This window comes from Neofelis nebulosa, chromosome 10, assembly GCF_028018385.1.
Source record: "Neofelis nebulosa isolate mNeoNeb1 chromosome 10, mNeoNeb1.pri, whole genome shotgun sequence".
NCBI classification, from domain to species: Eukaryota; Metazoa; Chordata; class Mammalia; order Carnivora; family Felidae; genus Neofelis; species Neofelis nebulosa.
Genome location: NC_080791.1, coordinates 106299878 through 106319983, shown reverse-complemented (window position 1 = coordinate 106319983; position 20106 = coordinate 106299878). Strand labels below are relative to the sequence as shown.

Here is a 20106-nt window from a genome sequence, read left to right as displayed (position 1 = left end):
GAGGGGGAGACAGAATCTGACGCAGGCTCCGGGCTCCATGCTATCATCACAGAGCCTCACCTTGGGGCTCGAACTCCCAAACTGGGGGATCATGACCTGAGCCGAAGTGGGACTTGTAACTGAGCCACCCAGGCGCCCCAAGTAGCTACCTAATTCTTGAGGACCAGATTGCCCAGTGAAGGGAGAGAGTGCCTGCAAATGGTACTAAGAACTGACCTACAGTAGTGCACGGTGTCAAGGAACTTCGCGTTATTTCTCACAGATGCCCTGGAAGGTAGGTAGGTGGTGGCATCCAAGGGTCATAGTTTAAATTCTTCAGACAGGTGGGAATACAGGCACAGAGTACTCAACAACAGGCACTGGCCCTCTTGGCCCTAACCTGGCTGTGGATCATCTATGGGGTGTTCTTTTTTTTTTTTTTGGTTTATTTTTGAGAGCGAGAGGCTGCACACATGCAGGTGCACGCACAAGTCAGGGAGGGGCAGAGAGAGAAGGAGACACAGAATCTGAAGCAGGCCCCCGCCTCTGGGCTGTCGGCACAGTCTGACACGGGGCTCGAACCCATGAACCGTGAGATACCACCTGAGCCGAAGGAAGTCGGATGCTTAACCGACAGCCACGCAGGCACCCCTGGGGTATTTCTACTCTCTAACAAGGAAGTGGGCTTCGGAGATTTAAGTGACTTGCCCACGGAGACAGGATTTTGAACCCAGTGGGTGTCACTGACGCCCGTGCTCTTAATGTGACCTGCTGCTTCCTGGAATGTAGAGTAGTCATGATTGCCATCTGAAAACCCTGCTCAGACCTGTGGTTACTGTTTTATCTCCTTTGAGCTTAATTTTTATTCCACCCTTTTCAGAGGTTCTTGTTCCTACTCTCTTTTTGAAGAGCTTTGAGGGTCTCCCTGTGTGTTAACAGCTCAGGGGAAGCTGGAAAGCTCTAGTTGGATTCGTGTTTTGAGGCATATGAAGAAACAGTCGCCACTCAACCTTTGGTCTCTAGTTTATGGTTTTATGTTTTTTGTTGGGTTTTTTTCTGCCACCTTCTTAGTGGGAGAAAGAAGGGCTTAGGTCGGGAGAGGAAGAAGGTGATCTTTCCAGGTACAGACAGGGTCTGGTAGCTTGGGAGAGGGTAAGGCTGTAATCTAGCTGGGGACCTGGACTCCAGTGGGGGTTCTGGGAAGAATGGGCCAAGCAGGGCTGTGGTCTGGAATCCAGCTGGGTGAGGATGGGTCGGTTCTTGCTCCAGTTTGCTCCCTGGCAGATCCTCTTGAGTCGGATCCAAACTTGCCACCTGTCTTGCTTCCGAGCATTCCCGGGCTGCTCTTGGTTAGGATCTACAAGTGCTAGTTGCTGGTGGGGCTGGGCCCTGCGCTGGGTGCTGGGGCCTTGCCGAACCTGTCAGACTCCCTCCACGCCACACCTTCCTGGGCCTTCACTTGTGTCATCTTCCCCTGCTTCCCGGTACCCCCAGTCTTCCCGGGAGCTGAATATTTACTCAGAAGAGGCCCCGGAGTGGGGCCTCGGTATCCTGTCTTCCCAGGAGCTGAATACTTAGAAGAGGCCCAGGCGTGGGGCCTCACTGTGGAAAAGGGTGGGTGGGGGGGGGGGGGGTTCTGCAGGGTGGGTTAGAGCACCGGCTGCCGCAGGCCTGGCACCCCATGTGGACTGGGTGGGTCTGGTGGACCCAGCCTCTCTCCGACTGCAGGAAGCGTGACTCATCCTCACGTCCTGCCTCCTGTGCCCCAAACTCTGGCGGTTTGGTGCAGAGAAGGGCGGCCAGGTTGTTGGATGAGGCCGGGCCTGCGCTTGGGGGAGGGCCAGTACCCACAAGCGGAGGTGGGGTGGGCAGCTCGAAGGGAGGGTGTCGAGGCCTCGGGTGGCTCTCGCTGTTGGCCTCCAAAGCGGGAAGAAACTGAAGGGCCCCTTCCCGCCGGGGTGGGCAAGAAAGAGGTTAACAGCAGGAGTTTCTAGCGGCAGATGTGGGGCGGGAAAGAGGGGAGGTCCATCTGGAGTTGGTCGGGTCCCGCCCTGCCCCGGGGAGGCCTGAGTCACCGCACAGCCCCGGGCTCCCCGGGCTCGGGACTCTCGCCCTCCCTCCCCGATCCAGGCCAGGGCCCCGCGCAGGCTGGAGCTCGGCCCGGCTCCTCCGCTCTTCCCGGCCCCGGCCCCGCCCGGCTCGCCCGAGGCGGCCCCGTGAGCGCCTGCGCGCCAGGGGGGGGGACGTCTCTGCCGGGCCCTCTTCCTGACACGCGGGGCAGCAGGCCCGCGCCACCCGCGCACCACCTAGAACTGGCATCCCGGCGCCCACCGTGCGGCGCCTGCCGGCGGGGGCCGAGGTCCCGGGCAGGAAAGGGAAGGGGGTGTTGCCAGTGGGTCGGGGCTGAGAACAGGGCGTGTTCCTGGAGAACTAGGGTAAGATGGACCGAGGAAGCTGTTTTATCCACCTACTGGGCGAAACCTTAGAGCATCCCTAAAGGGAGGTGGAGAAACTAGAGAGGGGTCGTCGGGGCTTAAGGGTGCAGTTGACCGCAGACGAAATCTTTTCTTTCACTTGAATTCCAGTATCGTTGACCTACAGTGTCCCATTCGTTTCAGGTGCACAGTATAGTGATTCACCACTTCCATACATCATCGCGGGGTGCTCATCAGACCAGGGCGCTCCTTGGTTCCCAAACCCCGTGTCAACCCAGCCCCCCCCCCTCCACTCCTCTGGTGACCATCCGTTGGTGCTCCGTAGCGAAGTCTGTTTCTTGGTTTATCGCTCTTTTCTGTTTGCTCGTTTGTTTTGTTTCTTAAAGGCCACATAGGAGTGAAATCGTATGCTATGTGTCTACCTCTGACTGGCTTATTTCGCTCAGCATGATACTATCCCCGCCCTTGCTGCAGATGAAATCTTGCCAGAGCCCCGAGTGTGAATGGGAACGCCTGTATGTATTCAGGTAGTTCCCATTGGTAACTGGTAGATACTGCTCATAAGCAGCTATTTATTTTAGCTTTGTTGGCGCTTCTGCTTAAGTCACTTATTAAAAAGTCGAAGGCCTTTAAAGTTCTTCCAAGAAAGACCTAGATTGTCTTCTTTTTTTTTCATGTCCTGTTTGAGCTGGAGCTGGACAGCTGCTCGGCACACTGGGTCAGGCCCATCCCACCAGCTGCCCACATGCCCCAATGTGCCACTTCCCCTTTTGAAAGGTGGGGGAAGGGTCTAGAGTGTTGAAGGGAGAGGAATAAAGTGTTTCGGAGGCTCCACCCAGTCATTTCTGAAATTAATACTGTGGTTTTCATGGCAACCAGCACTCTTTGTCCCCAGAACCCAGAACTTTCCCTCCACACAATCAAATGGGTCTTCCTGGGTGACTCTGGCTTCCCTGCCTCTCCCCACCAAGCTGTACCTACAGTGCAGGGTAATCTCCCCAGCTTGGCCTGGTCCTCCGTGTGTTTGAGCGCAATTCTGGGGTCCTCACCCTCTCCTCTCTGCCTCCCCTAATGCCGGGGAGCTGAAATATAGGCACTCCTGAAAGGTTAGAGAAACTCCCACCTGCTCCTGTCTGTTTGCTCTAATCAGGCTGGCATGGCTCCCGGAGGAGGCTGTTGTTTTACTCCAGTGGAATTACTGGGGTGTCCCAGTGCTTCAGCACCCAAGGGATGGGTGGAATGGTGGTAATGGCCGCTGCCGGACCCTAGCACTGAACGTCTCATAAGAGAGAGAACGCCATGGGCAGGTGGGACCTGCTGAAATGGCCAAAGTGCCCTTGGTGACCCTGGATCTCTAGATGTTCCTTGGCTCTTTTCATTCTTGTGGCCCCCTCCCCTTTGGGAACCTCCCCCTGCCCCCTGTTTCCCTGATATCGTCAGGATTACAAAGAAAGCCTACTGACCTTACCTTGTTTACACAATGGGCTGGCCATGTGCAGAACAGGGGCTGGATGGTCAGGGTTTGGGGCTATTTCTGATCGGATCTCCCATGGAATGTGCTTCCCTCTGCTTCCAGCTGCCCCCTCCCCTCCGCAGCAGGAACAGCTGTCATGTGAGGGCCTCTCCCGCTGGCTCAGCCCTTTTGCAATCATCTGGCTGGCTCCACTGGGATGGGGGTGGATAGTGAGGATGGGCAGAGCCAAAGGGTAAATGAGGGGACCTGGCAGGGCCGGGAGGGCTATGGGGTTGAAGGCCGAGGGAAGAGGGGTTGCCAAGGCCAGGTAGGAGGGGTAGAGTAGGCCAGGGAGGCAGTATGATGAGCTTAGGGCGCCCATCAAAGGCGGTGGGACCTTCAATGCAACCGGAAGCTTTCTAGGCGTAAGGGAGAGGAGTTGGTTATAGCGGGACCCTGGGCAGTCATTCTTCAGGGAGCTCTGCATTTCCCCTGAGTCACAGGGAAGCCGCGGGGTGCTTTCCTGCCAGTCCGCCTCCATGTGGGGCCTGAATCACCCAGTCACCTAGGGTGTTGGCTGCCCTGTGGTGGTGGTGCCTGTGCCTCATGCCACCCACTCCGGTTAGGACGGACAGGGGTTAGCAAACACACCCCTTTCTGCCATCCTCCTCAATGCTTACACTCTATCTCTTTGACTCAGACGTCCAGGATGTACCTTATTCAGGATTGGGATTGCCGGGGAGACCACATCAGGTCGTCCCTTTATTTCACCCAGGAGGAAATGACCCCAGAGAGGGGAAGTGACTTATCAAGGGGGCATGTTAGCCTTTCCACAGCTCTCGAAGCCACTCACTGAGTCACTTTTGCTCCTGAGAGCAGGAGGGCGCTTCCCCCCAAAGCTGCAGGGAGAGAAGGATGCACGCTCGGTTTGGGAGGCAGAGAGAAGGTGGTATCCGAAGCCGCCAGCAGCCCTGGCTGAGCGAGAAGCACAGAAGTGGAGCAAGTCCCAGGGCAGGTCAACCCCGGTGCTCCAAGTCCTGGGGCGGGCAGAGGGCACAGGGTGTAGCAGAGGCGGGACTTCGAGTGACAGGAACCTCAACTATGTGGTGACTCAGGCTCTGGGCAGCCTAGGCCTTTCCTTCACGGCTCAGCCTGATCTCCTTCAACTGGACTAGGGAAGTGTTAAGTAGAAGAGGGAGGGAAACCCGGGCTGGTCTCTTCCCCCGCCCCCCCCCCACAACCCCCCAAACTGGGGGAAAGGCAGAGGAAGTTGGAAAGGGTGGCGGAAAGGCAGATTCCAAAAAAGGGGAGAGGAGGCTGGTGTTCCCCTCCCTCCCCGCTCCCTGCTGGGGAGGGGAGCTGGCTGGGGCGGCCGCTGCTCATTCCAGCTCCCTCCCTGGGCTCCTGTTTACTTACAGTCAGCCTGCCGGGTCCCCAGCTCAGTTCTGAGCTCCCCTTTCCTCCCCGCCCCCCACCTCCCTCCTCTGCAGCCTATTCAATCATGCTTTGCCACTGTTTTCGTTAATCTCGGCTCCACATTTCCTTTATCTTCTTGCTCTCCCCGCATCTGCACACCCACACGTCCCCCGGCCCTCTAGGCTGTCTCTGACTGTGCTTGGAATCAGGCAGTGACAGGTATGTCCACCTGTCCCTCTCTCCCTGCTCACTTCGTCCCCTTTCTCTTGCCTGGACGGTCTTTCTGTGCCTTCTTTCCTCCCAGAGTCTGCACTCAGAGCCCTGCCTGCCGTCTCTTGTTCTCTAATCAGCTTTAACTTGGGGTCTGCTTTGGCCTGAAGATTTCAATTAGGACCGAGTGTAATGGGCGGGTTTCCGGTATCCCGGCTGTCTGCTCTGAGTGATTCAGGAACTCCTTATTTGAAGTCCGGGGTTTAAATACAGGCTGGGATTTGAACGGAGACGGAATACTTGACTTCAGATTTTGAGTGCGGGTGAGGAGTTTGGGGTTTGACGATTGCTGAGCACCTAATGTGTGGATCCCAGAATCACCCACTAGGTCTGTTGTTCTCTGGGGAAGACAGATTGGGAAGCAGTGAAAAGGGAACAGGGAAGGGCCTGATGTTTGGCAGAGATGCTAAGCTCCGGGTGTGTGTGTATGGGGTGGAGGTGGGGTCTGGGAGATCCCAGATGGCTCAAAGGAGGGGTAACAGTCATTTCTCTGCTTCTAAGGCTGACACGCCAGAGGGCCCTCATGGGAGGGGCAGGGAGTCTGCTTTCAAAGAGACTGCAAACAGATTGCACACTTCACTTCCTTTCTGGGATCACAGTTTAAAAGCCATGATTACTTTTTGAGCAGTCGGCGTCTTGTCTTCCCTGTAATACACTGATTTTAGAGAAGGGGACTGTGGTGAGGAGGGAGGGGAAGGGGAATCCCCTGGCCAGGGGCCTGCCCACAGAGCTCCCTTTGTGGTTGCTATGGAAATGGGCATAATAGGAACCAAACAGAGGCACGTCGCCTGGCAACCGAGGAGCCCAAGGTTCATCACACACACTGTGTGTACACATCAGGGAACCCCCTGCGGGGAGGGAGCAAAACTTCTGGGGAAGCTGGGGTATCCCAGTGATGACGAGTCCTAGAACTCACCTAGCTCTGCCAGTGAATCTGCAGGACTGTGGTGTGGGATGCCTCTGAAAGATGATGGGAGTGCCAGCAGGAGGGCTCAAGTCCTCCCAGGTCCCTGAGTAGCCCTTAATTTGACAGACGAATCTGAAGCCTCCCCGAAGATACAGGTTTTCTTTGCAAAGTTGACACCGCAGGAATCCTTATAACTAAAGAAATAGTGTGTGTATCTGTGTGCCGGGGGGGGGGGGGGGGGGGGCGGGGGAGGGTGAGGTATCCGTGTAAAAGACCTGGCCGAAAAGATAATGTCCGATTTTCCCAAAGCATAGGATCTGCAGGGGACTCAGAATACACTTCCTTCGGGACAGAGCACCTTGAGGGCAGGGATTGCATCCTGTCAAGTTCTCCATTCCCTGCACCACCACCCCCACCGTGGGCCCCTGGCCTTGTGTTGGACGCACAATAACTGTTTGTGTAGCTGCACGTGAGGTCTGTAAGTGGAGTGATTGCTCCCTGGAGGTTGACCTTGAAGGGAAGTGTGGGGTTCAGGATGCTGTTGTGAAAAGAACAAGGGCTGTGGGGTTCATTCATTCATTCCTTCCTTCACTCATTCATTCCACACAGTGTTCTTCATTGACTGTTATATGCCAGCCTCTGCTCTAGGCGCAGGACAGACAGCAAAGAACAAAAAATTCCCTGCCCTCATGGAGCTTAGATGCCAGCGGGAGTTTTGACTCCTGCTTCTGAAGGTTTTGTGCCTTTAGGTAAATCACTAACCCTCTCAGACCATTCCTCCCAGAGCATGTGAGGATTAAATGAGCTAACACATGATAGTGCCTGCTGTGGCATTAGACACAATCACCATTAGAGTAGCTTTGGCGGGGGGGGGGGGGGGGGGGAAGCCACAGCCGTGAGCAGAAGGAGAAGGGTTGGCAGAAATTTCCAAAAGAGTGTGTGTGTCTCCAATCACATCATTGAAAATTGTTGAATATATTTCCCTTCCCCTGCGCTGTGGAAGCTGGCCTAGGAAATCCCAGCTCCAGCAGGCACGATCGTGGCTTTGTACGGGGCAAGAGTCTGGGTTACCCCATTCTCTACACTCCTGCTTGGAGCGGGGCAACGGCCAGTCCCCAGGACCATCCCCCACCAGGGATCTTGACACTCTTACCTCTGAATGAAGTACCTGGACAGTAACCCCTGCTCTATAGCTGCTCCAAACCCAGCCCCTCCTGGCTTCTTCTGTGTTGACCAAGAGGGTGGCCAGAACAAACAATGCAGCAGATAAGTTGGCCTGGAGCCCAGGACACTAGCCTCTGCTCTTTCACTCCTGGGGGGCTGACGGAGCCCAGGCTGCAGTGAGGGCACAACACCCGCACCCTTCCCCCGCTGTTCCTTTCCTGCTCCAGCCCCTCCCTCCAAACTCCCAGAGCCCTTCTGCAGATGGCCTGTGTCTTTGTGGCAAATCATCCGAGCTATCCTTCTGAAAACCTAGGTAAATCCACTCCCATTTAAATATGTCCTGGGTAGAGGCGCTTGGATGGCTCAGTCGGTTGGCCGGTTGGGCGTCCGAATTCGACTCGGTCATGATCTCACAGTCTGTGAGGTTGAGCCCGGCGATGGGCTCTGTGCTGACAGCTCAGAGCCTGGAGCCTGTTTCTGATTCTGTGTCTCCCTCTCTCTCTGCCCCTCCCCCACTCACGCTCTGTCTCTCTCTCTCAAAAATAAACATTACAAATTTTTTAAAAAAATATGTCCTGGGAAAACTTGCACTTTCAAGGAACCAGATGATTCATTTCATAAAGTTAGATATCCTTTGGTACACTGTTAGGTTACTTTTGGGGAGAGGGCCTGAGTAGGGGAGGAAGGAGATGTTTACTTTTTATTGTCCTACCTTTCTGTATTGTTTACATTCTTCACCAGATGGAGGCATTGATTTTATTTAAAAAATGTCAACAAGGATTATCTGACTTGGAGCTTTACGGGCCACTTTATCTGTATTCTTGGTCCATTTTTGAAAAGCCGAATAAATGTTTCTGAAAATGAAATATGAATTAAAAGCCATTGGTAAAGGAAATATAGTAGCTCTTGGTTTTTGTGTTTTAAAAGCATCCCAAAGTTGAAAAGTTTGTATACATATATACATATGTATGTGTGTGTGCACATATATATATATAAACTTAAAAATTTTTTTTTTAATGTTTTATTTATTTTTTAAGACACAGAGAGACAGAGCATGAATAGGGATGGGGCAGAGAGAGAGGGAGACACAGAATCCAAAGCAGGTTCCAGGCTCTGAGCTGTCAGCACAGAGCCCGATGCAGGATTCGGGGCTCAAACTCACAAACCGTGACATCATGATCTGAGCTGAAGTCCGACGCTTACCAACTGAGCCACCCAGGCACCCCCCCTTTTCTTTTTTAATAAGGCAGGTTGGGGGGGGGGCGCCTGGGTGGCTCAGTCGGTTGAGCCTCCCTCTTTGGCTCAGGTCATGATCTCAGGGTTTGTGAGTTTGACAGCCCCATTCATAGGGCTCCCGTCAGCGCAGAGCTGAATTCTGATCCTCTGCCCCCTCTCTCTGCCCCTCCCCCGCTCACACTCTCTCAAGAATAAACAAACATTTAAATAAGGCAGGTTCTAGGGAAGGTGTACAGAACAAAATGGAGAGGGTGCTTCTTTAGAAATCCTGGGTCTATGGCTGTGTTTGTGATGTGTGTGGTGGGACTGCCTCTGCCATGGGTTTGAGTCCCTATCTACGTGTGTGTATGTGTGTGTGAGTGAGAGAGAGAGAGAGAGAGAGAGAGAGAGAGAGAACGTTCTTGCACACAGGAGCAAGTTAGAGACAGTAGACATAGACACAGACATAGAGAGAATGCTAGTGCCCAAGTCTCTGCTTTGTCTGTCTTTGCATGTCGATGCCTGTCTGAATGTCTACACATGTGTCTCCACCTTTCCGTGTCCATTGTATGAGTCTGCACAGCTATGGCTCCTTTGCTATGTCTTCCCTCCCCCACCGCCTGTACCCTGTGCTGGTAACTGGACCTGGGACACAGCCCCCAGGGCTGGCAGCAGAGTTGGCTGTTGGGTATTTTTAGCCTGTAAACATGTTTGCCATTTCAGAGGACAGGACCGCAGGTCTCAGCCCTAGCCCACTCATGATCTTGCAGCGAGGAGGGAGCTCCTGCCTGGAGCCAGGTCTTCTCCTGGACCCCCCAGCCTGGGGTCTCCCTTCCTCAGCATTCGGGAAGAAAGGAAAGCTTCCTCGATGCGGGTAGTGGGTGGCCGCCTAGGAGGAAGGATAAGAGGAGTCGTCGGGGGAGAAGAGAATGGGAGGTGGAAGGGGACTGCGTAGCGCCAGAAGGCCCCCCTGCACCCCATCATTAAGCGGTTAATAAAATCTCATGGAGTTAGAAGTGGCTGTGGGAAATCGCAGTAAATCTGGAAACAGCGTCCTTCCAAGTGGGGAGGTGGGGGAGGGACTCGGATAAGAAATGGTAGGTAGAGGAAAGGCGGGCGCTCCGGCCTGCAAGGAGTCTGCAGACAGGGGGGGGAGGCTGCCGGCCTGACTCCCATGTCGCTGCAGCGGCCGGAGCAGCACCGTGGTGCGTGAGGCCCTGGTGACTCCACGTGGGCACCCTAACTCCAGGGGTGGGGCCAGCGTCTTCAGACCGGCTTTGTGGGGGGAGGGGCTGGGGGCCCTCCGAAAGGGGCGAGGCGAGAAATGGGCGCGGCTGCCTGGAGCTCAGGAACTAAGTGAGGAGGAGACAGGGGCCTGGAATTTGAAGTGTAGGTTCCTGGGCTGAGAGAAAACTCAAAAGGTCCGCGCCAGGCTGGAGGTCGCGGCCGAATCACTCAAGCCCCCCCAGCCGCTCCCGCAAAATGAGCTGATTCGCGGTTCTAGCTGGGAGGATGAGCCTTGGGGAGCTTCGAGGAGTTTCTGGCCGAGGAGACCACACACTGCATACGTTGGGGGTAGATCCAGGCACGCGCCAGGGCCGGGGGCATTAGATGGGGGCAGGGTAAGGCAGCCCCTCGGACGTGCGGCGCCCCCACGTCCCTGCGACCCCCAGTGGCCCCCCCACCCCCACCCCGGCAGCCCGCTCCCGGGTCCTAGTAGGGTCGGCCCCCGCTCGCCAGTCCCAGCCCCAGTCCGGCCCCGCCCGGCCCCGCCCTCTCCCCACTGCTCGGGGCAGACCCGCCCGCCGGAGCCGGAGTTACAAGAGCCGCCTCCGCGCGCGGGGGCCCGGCCACTCGGAGCAGCTCCGCCGCGGGGACTGCACCGCCCGCCCTGCCGGACCCGCCCCGACCGGGGCTCGCCGCCTGCAGCAGCCGCAGCACCGCGACCTGGGGCCCCGCGCGGGCTATGGCTGTGCCCTGGGGCTGAGCGCGCAGGTAGGGGCACGGGGCGCACCGCGGCGCCGCGGGAACAGGACTCCGCGAACGCGCGAGGGGAGGTGGGCTGCAGGGTTTGGGCCGCGCTCTTGGGCCAGGCGCGCTGCGAGGATTCAAACGGCGTGGAGCAAGCTAGACAGCCCCGGGTCGCGCGGGCAGGCGACGCGTCGCGTCGCGCCCTGGGAGCCGAACTCTGCCTCCGGAGGTGGGGCGCAAGTTGGGCAAAGTTGGAAAATCGCTCCGAGGCGCGCTTTGCTCCAGTCCTTATTTCTCTCGAGGGCTGATTGTTAGTTCTACTGCTCGGCAGGGAGCCCTGTTCCTGGTCCGGGGGCCCCTGTCCCATCCCCTCCTTCTCTTTGGGGCGGTGGCTCAGCGCACTGCTGTAGCTCCTATTCCGTGTTTACTGGAGAAGTTTCCGAGGTCGCCGCCGCGGCCCCTTGGCCCCTCCCGGAGCCCCCGCGCTCCCGCGCCCCCTCCGCTGTCCCTTCCCGCTCCCCACACCTCCGCCTCTAACTTCGCGTCCGGAGTCCTCCCGGCCCCACCCAGTTCTGTACCACCGGCCTCTCCCTTTCTCAGCCCCCCTCCAGCTGCCCCGCCCTAGTCTGGCCGCTCCGCGTTCCCGGCTCCAGAAGACTCCCTGCTTCCTCCGGGGCGGCGCTGCCTGGACGTTTGCAGCGCGCCCCCCGGCGGGAAGGGTGGGAGTGGGGGTGGGGGGCGTAATTAGGGAGATTCCAGCACTGGGGTGGGCGGGGAGGGGGGGGGCGGTGTGGCGGCCCGGCCCTCGGGACCGCCCCTTCCCCTTCGGGGGCGGTGCGCTCTCCCCCACCCCACTCCCAAACTCGTCGGGGCGGGATGGCCCCCGCCCCAGCGCCTGGCTCGGCGCCAGCAGCCTGAGGAATGTGGTGGTTGGAGCCGCTGACTAATTCAAACCAGAACTCGGGGAGGAGTGGTGAGGGGCAAAGGGGAGGAGGGGAAGGGGCTGTGTGTGGGAGATGGGGGCAGGAGCGGGGCCCGGCGTAGGAGGAGGGCTTCGCTGCGCTCTCTGGACCCTCCACTCCAGCGGTGCGCTCTTGGAGAGAGGGTTGGGGGACGAGGTCCTGCCACGGAGTTGGAAAGGCTGAGTGCTTAGGGTGTGTTCGGAGAGCGGTGTTATGTAAGGCTTTCCCATGCAGGGAGAGGGTGTGCAGTGTGTGAGGGCCTGGCCCTCCCCTGGCTGGGCTGGGCGCCCCCTGCAGTGCCAGGGCCGGGGATGTGGGGGCGCAGCCCTGGGCGGAGCTGGCCGCGAGGGACACGTGGGGTCTGAGCAGGCCTGGCTGTGCCCCCCCTTGCGTGGGAGGGGAGCCGAGTGGGCAGAGGGGGCAACTCAGGGCTCTGGTTGGGCGCCTGCACCCACAACGTGGCCACGGAGAATTGTGTGCGTGGTGTGTGTGCTCTCGCCTTTCACTGGGTGTGGCTGCAGAGGGGTGGTGGTGAGGTGCCCCGAGGGAGTTTGCGCGGTGGCCGCTGAGAGCCCTGCTCTGTGTAGTGGATTTGTGGAAAGGCAGGGTGGGATCATCCCATGGCAGTGGGGTCCTTGGAGAATGACCTGGCGTTTTGGAGGAAGAAGGACTACGATATTTACCTCTGTGTCCCCAGCACAGCGCTGGGCTCCCAATAATTGGTTTCGAAACAGTTCCTTCTTTAGAATCCAGCCTCCGATGACAGGGTTCACCTGCCCTTCCTTGCACTGCCCGGCACTGGTAGGGGCTGGGTTGATGTTGTGAGGCATAGTGACAGTGTGGGGCTGTAGTGACAGGTGAAGGCACGGTGGGTGGGGGGGGGGGCGGCGGGAAAGAGGAAGAGATTGAAGATGCCTTGGAAGGCATTTTCAGGCCTCCACACCTATGCTGCCCCAAAACCGGGGGAGCAGGGTCCGCTTTCATTTTCCTCTCTCCGCTGCCCCCCAGGAGGGAAATCCCTGGAGCTGGGTGTGGCCCTCACTTCCTTTCCGAAGCTGAATGGGGAAGCTTCCTTCTACTTGGCCCAAAGGGATTGATGGGTTGGGCCAACCCTTGGTAGGCAGAGTGTGCAGAGTGGGGAGCAGAAGGGCACCCCAGGCTTAGGGGGCACTTCCTTGCTCTGAGCTGTGAGCTGTGGTTGGAAGGAGGTGGGGGTGGGGCGGGGTAGGAGAGGACTTGGGATCTTGAAAACTGGGCTAGCAGAGGACACAGGGTCTGCAGGGTTCGAAATGGGGATCAGGGGGTGTTCTAAGCCCCTCTGTAAAGTCTTGTCCTTAGGAAATTATATGCAGAGACACTGGTCATTGAACAAGGACACATAGGGAGCCACGTAAGTCGTGCGGGGCTTAGTGCTGCTGGCATGGAGGCCCTTAGCAATGGCTCAGGGTCCTGGTCTGGGCAGTTCCTTGAAGAGCTAACCCCACAGAGCTGAGGACTCGTACCAGCCGGACTTGGTTCAGAGTCCTGAGGCTACAGGTCCAGGGCCCAAGGTGGGACAAGAGAGAGTAAACCATGGGAGACTCGTGGAGACGGGAGGGGGTGGGGGAAGGCCAGCAGCAGACAAGGGCAGGGAATGGTATGGGGGTCTCCGGGATCACCTGAACAGGGAGGCCCTGGGTGGAGGAGCCCAGGCATTGCCAGGCTGGATTCCTTGGCTCAGCTCGGAATTGGCTGGCAGGCCCTGGTGGAGCATGCTACCCAGAGCCTGAGCAGCTGGTTTGAGAGGTTGGGGCAAAGCTGTGGGGGCGGAGGGGTGTGTGGGGCTCTGGGGTGTGGTCACTAACCTTCCTCAGAACTTGGGAACCGCCTGGGGACAGACCGAGGCATACCAGGAGAGCTAATCCTACTTTTCATGGGAACCCTCCCACTGCTGGCTCTCCCTACCCCCCCCCCCCCCCCCCCGCCCCAGCGCCCCCAGGTTTCTCTCCCTGGAGGTGGTAAGCCTGTGCATGCCCTGTGCACGAGGAGAGGAAGGCAGGCGGCTGCTGGGGAGGGTTTAGAATGTGCTCGTTTCAGTCGGGTGGGAGCCAATGTCTAGGGCCTTTTGGTGTTTCTTTGTCCCCCATGGGCTTCATCCAGGCCCCTTGGGGAGCTGGCATGTCCCTGGTCTCTGCCCATCCCTGCTGGGCTCCCAGGCCTTCCGGAGCAAGGTCGCTTTCTTCCATGCCTGGCGTGGGGGCCGCGTGGATGGGCCACAGTGGGGCTTAGCAGGAATGAGTATGCACACAGGAGTTTTGAGAGAGCCCCTCTTCCTCACCCTGGCCTCACTTCCCGCCTGTGGGACTGCTGGGCTGTTGTAGCTGGAGGTCTTGCGTCCCAAGCATGGAGGTTTCACTGTGGCCTTGAGTCCCAGTGACCACTAATGTCATAGTGGGGAGGTGTGTGTTATTACCTGTGAGCAGATGGCCCTCTGGCTATGCATGGTGGCCCTGGATGTGTCACTTTGCTTGCCTGTGGGACTTTTAGGGCAGGGGACAGCAGTGGGACTCTGCGCGGGTAGTGGAGGTTTCATAGGGGCTGGAGGGGCTGCAGATAAGCACTGGAGTCAGTTTCTCCATCCTGGACAGGTTCTGGGCCCTGGAGTTTGCATCCAGAGGCCCTCGGGAGAGTGAGGATAGCTCTGGGAGTAAGGCTGAGTGATGCCGGACGAGGCACTGCACATGGCTGGTCAGGGAGGGGCATCCTGCCCTGTCCCTGGGGGCCAGAGCGGAGGTTCTAGGGGAAGGGGAAGTGCCTGGAGCTGATCCCGGCTTCGTGTCCTGGCTGGGATGGGGGGCGGCTCTTTGGCTGCAGAGCCAACCGACCGGCCTGGCCCTGCGCCCCTGCACTAGCGTGGCCTGACCGCTGGGCGGAGAGCTCGCCTGTGGTCGGGGAGTTTCTGCGCCCTCCCGGCTATAACCTTCCTCCAGGGGGAGACGGACTGTTCTTCACCACCCCTGCCCCCTGGAGGGTGCCACCCTTGGAGTTGGTGTCTTTGTCCCAGCAGTCCTGGGTAAAGGCTCTCTCTTCCCTGGCTGTGTGGCCAGGTGTGGGCACTTGGGCTGGATAATGTGCTCCTGGCCCCAGGCCCGTCACAAGGAGGAGAGTCCCTCTGGGTCAGGGGAGGAAGAGGGAATCTCCCTCCCCGCTGAAAGTGAGAACTTGGAGCTCGGTGGGGAGTTGGGGGGTGGGTGGGAGGAAGCAGCGCACCGATGGCCGATGGCCGGGAGAGAAGTGGAGAAAGGTGTCATGGGGGAAGCCAGTGGGCAGCTGGCTGGTGGGGTAGGAGTGGGGATGCCCTGGACGGGGAGGTGCAGAAAACCCCCCATGGTGGTGAGGGGCTGACAGGGAGGAGAGGGCTCGAGTGATGAGGTTGGAGGAACTTCCTCCTTGGTGGGAGTCGTGGGCTGGGCTAGTGGCCCAGAGAGCAAGGGAGCAAGGAGATGGGCAGGGGCACACACGTAGAGGGAGACACAGACTCCCGGGCACCGGGGTAACAGGTGTAGGTGCCCTCCGTGATGGGCAGGGCCTGGGGCTTCCCAGACCAGGTGTCTGCTGGGAGAGGGTGAAGGCAGGGGTTGTGGCCCCGCTCAGGGCTGCGAAGGGTGGAGAACAGGGCTGATGAGCGTCTGTGTGCACACGCGCTGTGTGCGTACCCTCGTTTTCCTCGGAATGTCTCTCCATACGTGGCAACTGCATACACGGAGGCTCATTTGGAGGCTTGGGCCCTGGGAGAGATGCCACCCCTGTTTGTCCTTGTGCCTCTGGGATGAGGGTCTGCCTGTTGTGTCTGTTCCCAGTGAGTGGAAATATTTGCCTTGCCTTACTGGTGCCTTTCTCTAGAGTGGGTCTTAGGCTGCCCAAGCCCCAGAGGGGACGATTCTCTTGGCCTTTGCTTGCTGGGGCCCGGGAGAGTCTATAGGTGGGCTGGATCTGTGTAGCTCAGGATTGCTGACTTGTGGGGACATGGCCTCAATGAGCCCCGGAACCCAAAGGCCCCTCAGATCCTGGGCTGTAGGATGCCTGGGTCTCTGCCCATCTGAGTTTGCTGTCCCCAAGCTGTTGGCCAGGAGGTGGCCGGTGTGTGGGCAAAGGAGGCTGGTGGCCTCTCGCCCTCCCTCCTATGCTTCTGGCCCTTGAAAGCCACCTGAAAGGTGTCACTGCTGTCTGGGCGAATCTCCCGCTGCTCCCTGGGTCTCTGGGTCCCCTCCAGTAATCTCAGTCCCTCCCTCTCTTGGGGGTAATGCCCCTCGCACCTCATGTCCCTCTAGATGTGCAGAGAGGCCTCTCCATCTTCCTGGGGGCGTCCCTGTGGCCCTCCTTCTCCAGCCCAGGTCTCTGTTTTGTGTGTATCTCTGTCGTGCATCTTTCTCTGTGGTTTCTCATCCTGTGTGTGTATTTTTTTGTGCCCTTCATCCCTCCGGCTCGCTAAAGACCGTTTGCTTTGGAGTCACAGAGTTCTAGAAACCCAGGCTTGCATCTCAACTCTAGCTTATCCTTGGGGCAGTCATCTTACCTCTGGGGACCTGTTGCTGCGTCTCTAAAACCAGGACAATTAATTATTAATCACACAGGGCCATGACTGGGATCGAATGAGACCCCAGGCGTGGAACCACAGCACGGAACCTGGCACACCCCAGGAGCTCTGCAGAATTCTCTTTCCCCTGCTCTGTTGGGGGTTTTTGCTCTACGCGGAGCTTTTTCTTCCTCTTGGCTGCTTAGTGTTTAGGAGCGTAGATCCCCCCCCCCCCCCCCACACACCGGGTGTGTCTCTTTTTTTGTTGCATATCCTACCCCCTCATCCTATTTTCAGTGTTTGGGACTTTCCCTCTGGTAGAGGTCTCTACCTTGGGTGTGAGTCATTTCGTTCTGTTCTTCGTAGCTTGGGGAATGGCTCTCCCTGCCTTGTGTGTATGGTGCATCTGATCGCTAATGCGCATGCCGCTGGGCTGGCTAGAAGGTCCACTGCTCTTAGCGTCCTCCCCACAGTGGGCGGGAGTGCCACCGCCGGTGTCCATCCTTTGGGGGACAGATACTCAAACTTGCGCTCCTTCCGGTTTGCAACTTGTCTTCAGGTTTGGTGCATGGAGGCATCAGGGCCCATGGACCTATCTTGGGGAGTGTGTGTCTTATGGTTCCTGTCATCTTGACATTGACGCCGGTGGCAAGGCTGTTTTTGGCTGTAGCAGCGATTAGGCTGGACTCCCCCCCCCCCGCCCCCACCCCACGGCTGACTTCATGCTGGCTTTTGGGAGGAAGAGGCTCTGTTCCCTAAGGGCAGTGGGGGAAGGACGCTCCTCTGGATGTCACCCCTGCAGAGACCCTCTGCCCTGGGCATGGAGTCCGCTACCTGGATCCGCCAGGGTCTTGTCCCCAATCCACAGAGGTGCTACACATCCTCTTTGCAGTTTTGAATTGACAGGACAGCCTCGTTCTTCTCTCGCTGCTTCTGGCCCGCGTCATGGTGCGTGTGTCCCTGCAGCCTTAGATATATGATCTCTCAGCCTTACAGATGGAGCAGACTTATCTCTCTCTGACTTCCAAGCAGTCCACTGCCTTAGCGGGTCTCCACTCCAGTCCCTCCCATCACGAAGGATACTGTAAGCCAGTGTCAGGTGGGCCTCGGGGTAGGGAGCTGGCAGATGGGGGGTCCTGGGGCCCCAACACTCTCCCGTTCTCACCTCTCTGGACCTCGCCTTCCCCATCTGTAAATACCAGCCGGTGCTGTCCCACAGGACTTCCGGCGGTGCCGGAAGTGTTCCACATCTGCCCTGTCTAACGTGGTGACCCTTGTGTGGTTGTTGAGCTCTTGAAATGTGACTATTGCAAGCAATGAGCTAAAATTTTAATTTAGTTTAATTATGTTATTTTATTAAAATATTTTTATGTTACTTTTTAAATTTACATCGAAATTAATTAGCATATAGTGTTAAAATACGTTTTTAATGTTAATTTATTTTGAGAGAGAGAGAGACAGAGCACGAGCAGGGGAGGGACAGAGAGAGAGGGAGACATAGAATCTGAAAGCAGGCTCCAGGCTCCGAGCTGTCAGCACAGAGCCCAGTGCGGGGCTCGAACCCACAAACCTCGGGATCATGACCCAAGCCGAAGTCGCACTCTTAACCGACGGAGCCACCCAGGCACCCAAATTAATTTTTTCAACGTTTATTTTTTTATTTTTGAGGGAGAGAGAGAGGGAGAGAGAGTGTGGGGGAGGAGCAGAGAGAGAGAGAGCGAGAGAGAGAGAATCCCAAGCTGTGAGCACAGAGTCCGATGCTCGATCTCACAAACCGTGAGAGTTGGACACTTAACTGACTGGGCCACCCAGGCGCCCCTTAATTTAAATTAATTTAAATATAATTTAAATTAAAGCAGCTACCATATTGATAGCATGGCTTTCAGATGTCTTCCAGCTCCAAAGACTTAGGAATCTCTGCTGAATGTGCAGAATTTCCCAAAGTTCCAAAGACCCTCCTTTGGGTAACCGCAGGGCAGGGCCCTCAGCGCCCCAGGGGAAGCCTGGCGTTGCCTGACTTGTGTGGGAAAAGAAGGGACCATCTATCTGGGCTTGGTACAAGCTCCAGGGGTGTGGGAGAGACTGGGAGCAGGGACTCAAATGCAAAAAACAGACCCTTGCCACCGTGGTCTCGAATCCCACACTAGCATCCCTATGTCCAGCCACCTGAATGGGCCAGGGCAGGTGGGAGGGGAGGGTGCTGGTCCTGGCTGTGCCAGAAGGAGAGCCCTGAGCCTGGGTAGTCAGTGGGTGCCCTGCCAGGGCCAGCCTACAGCCCTGGGTCCAAGCGGCTCCTGTTCTCATGGGCTGTGGAGGCTTCACCTTCGAGATGGCTCTCTCCCCTCATTAGCCGCCAGGCCTGAGGTGCAGAGAGGGTCCCTCCTGAGCCTCTGAGCTGTGCTTCTGGGGACACCTGGCCTGTCTCCACTGGAGCCCCGGCCCCTCTGTCACCCAGGGGTCTGGCCAACGAAGCATTTTGTCTATCTGGTTTTAGGCGTGACCCTTTGCATGTCTGGAGCTGTTTCGGCCCCAGTGACTCACTGGGGAAGGAGGGAGGGTGGGGCTGAGCTGTGGGCCAGGGTGAGCTGGCTCGTGTTCCCCCCCCCCCCCCCCCCTTCGCTGGCTGCTGGCTCAGCATCAGGATGCTGGGCAGAGAAAAGGGGCCCTGCTCGAGGAGGAAGAACGGGGTGCTAAGGTGGTTGGTGGCTTCAGAGGTCAGAGAAGCCCTCAGGCTGGAAGCCTTTCCCATCCCTGGCTCCCTGTCTGCAGGGCTGGCTTCCTGGGGCTGGCCGCTGGGCAAAGGCACCTTTAAGTTGCAGCTTCGCTGTTCCGCGTGACTTCCTGTGGTGGCTCCTCTGTTTGGCATTTCTGCTCCTCTGGAGGGATGGTGATTCCCCAGCTCACACCTGTGCCCACAGGCCACTCACTGTCAGTGGCTCTGCTCGCCTCCTAGGCGGCACCCGTGTCATAAATACTGCCTGTATGAGTTCAGGGGGTGGAGGACTGGGGTCTCTGTGGTTGTCTACTCCCCCCCCCCCCCCCCCCCCCCGTGCTGTGATCTGCCTGACACCACAACTGCTAAGTGCCCAGGAGTTTCCAAGAGACACAATCCCGTCCTCAGAGGCAAACTCTTAACACTTTCAAGAAAGCTGGTAAAGGGGCGCCTGGGTGGCTCAGTCGGCCGGGAATCCGACTTCGGCTCAGGTCATGATCTCACGGTTCGTGAGTTTGAGCCCCGCGTCGGGCTCTGTGCTGACAGCTCGGAGCCTGGAGCCTGCTTCAGATTCTGTCTCTTCCTCTCTCTCTGCGCCTCCCCCACTCACGCTCTGTCTCTGTCTCTGTCTCTCTCTCTCTCTCAAAAATAAATATTAAAAAAAAAAGCTGGCAAATTATAGGTTCACTTTGCCCCTTTCTTTCCTTTTATATTTCATCCCCCAATCCCCGAGAAGGCTCATAAACCTTCTGGAACATTCTGAGGCTAAATGGGTCACACCCAGAGCACCTTGCTCATAATTTATATCCGGGACAGGAACTGAGTCTTTTAAATCTCCCCATCTGGCACACGGAGCGCATTCAGTGAACGTGGCGAGGAGCTGCGAGGGAAGTTGGGTAACGATCTAATGCGGCGTGGAGCGCGGGGCTCTGCTGTCCGTCCCTTGCTGGTCTTCTCTGCCGTGTCTGGTACAGTGTTCCACTTACAAGACGCTATCAGTATGCGTGTATTTATCGACTGGTTGACTAATTCCTGAATGTAAACAGCTTCAGGGTGGGGCTTTGGG

At 57.6% G+C, this 20106-nt stretch overlaps 1 protein-coding gene across 3 annotated transcripts in view; it reads left to right on the top strand.

The window, feature by feature from the left end:
• Nucleotides 1–5029: 5029 nt before the first annotated feature.
• AHNAK (AHNAK nucleoprotein) overlaps nucleotides 5030–20106 on the top strand; it is a 36403-nt gene continuing 21326 nt past the window's right edge. For 2 of the 3 annotated variants that reach the window (XM_058689294.1, XM_058689292.1), the window contains exon 1: nucleotides 10668–10834. The gene's annotated coding sequence lies outside the window, so the exon portion shown is untranslated. Of the gene's footprint in view, nucleotides 5049–10667; nucleotides 10835–20106 lie in introns of those variants that run through there. The other variant, XM_058689293.1, reaches the window with a different exon arrangement.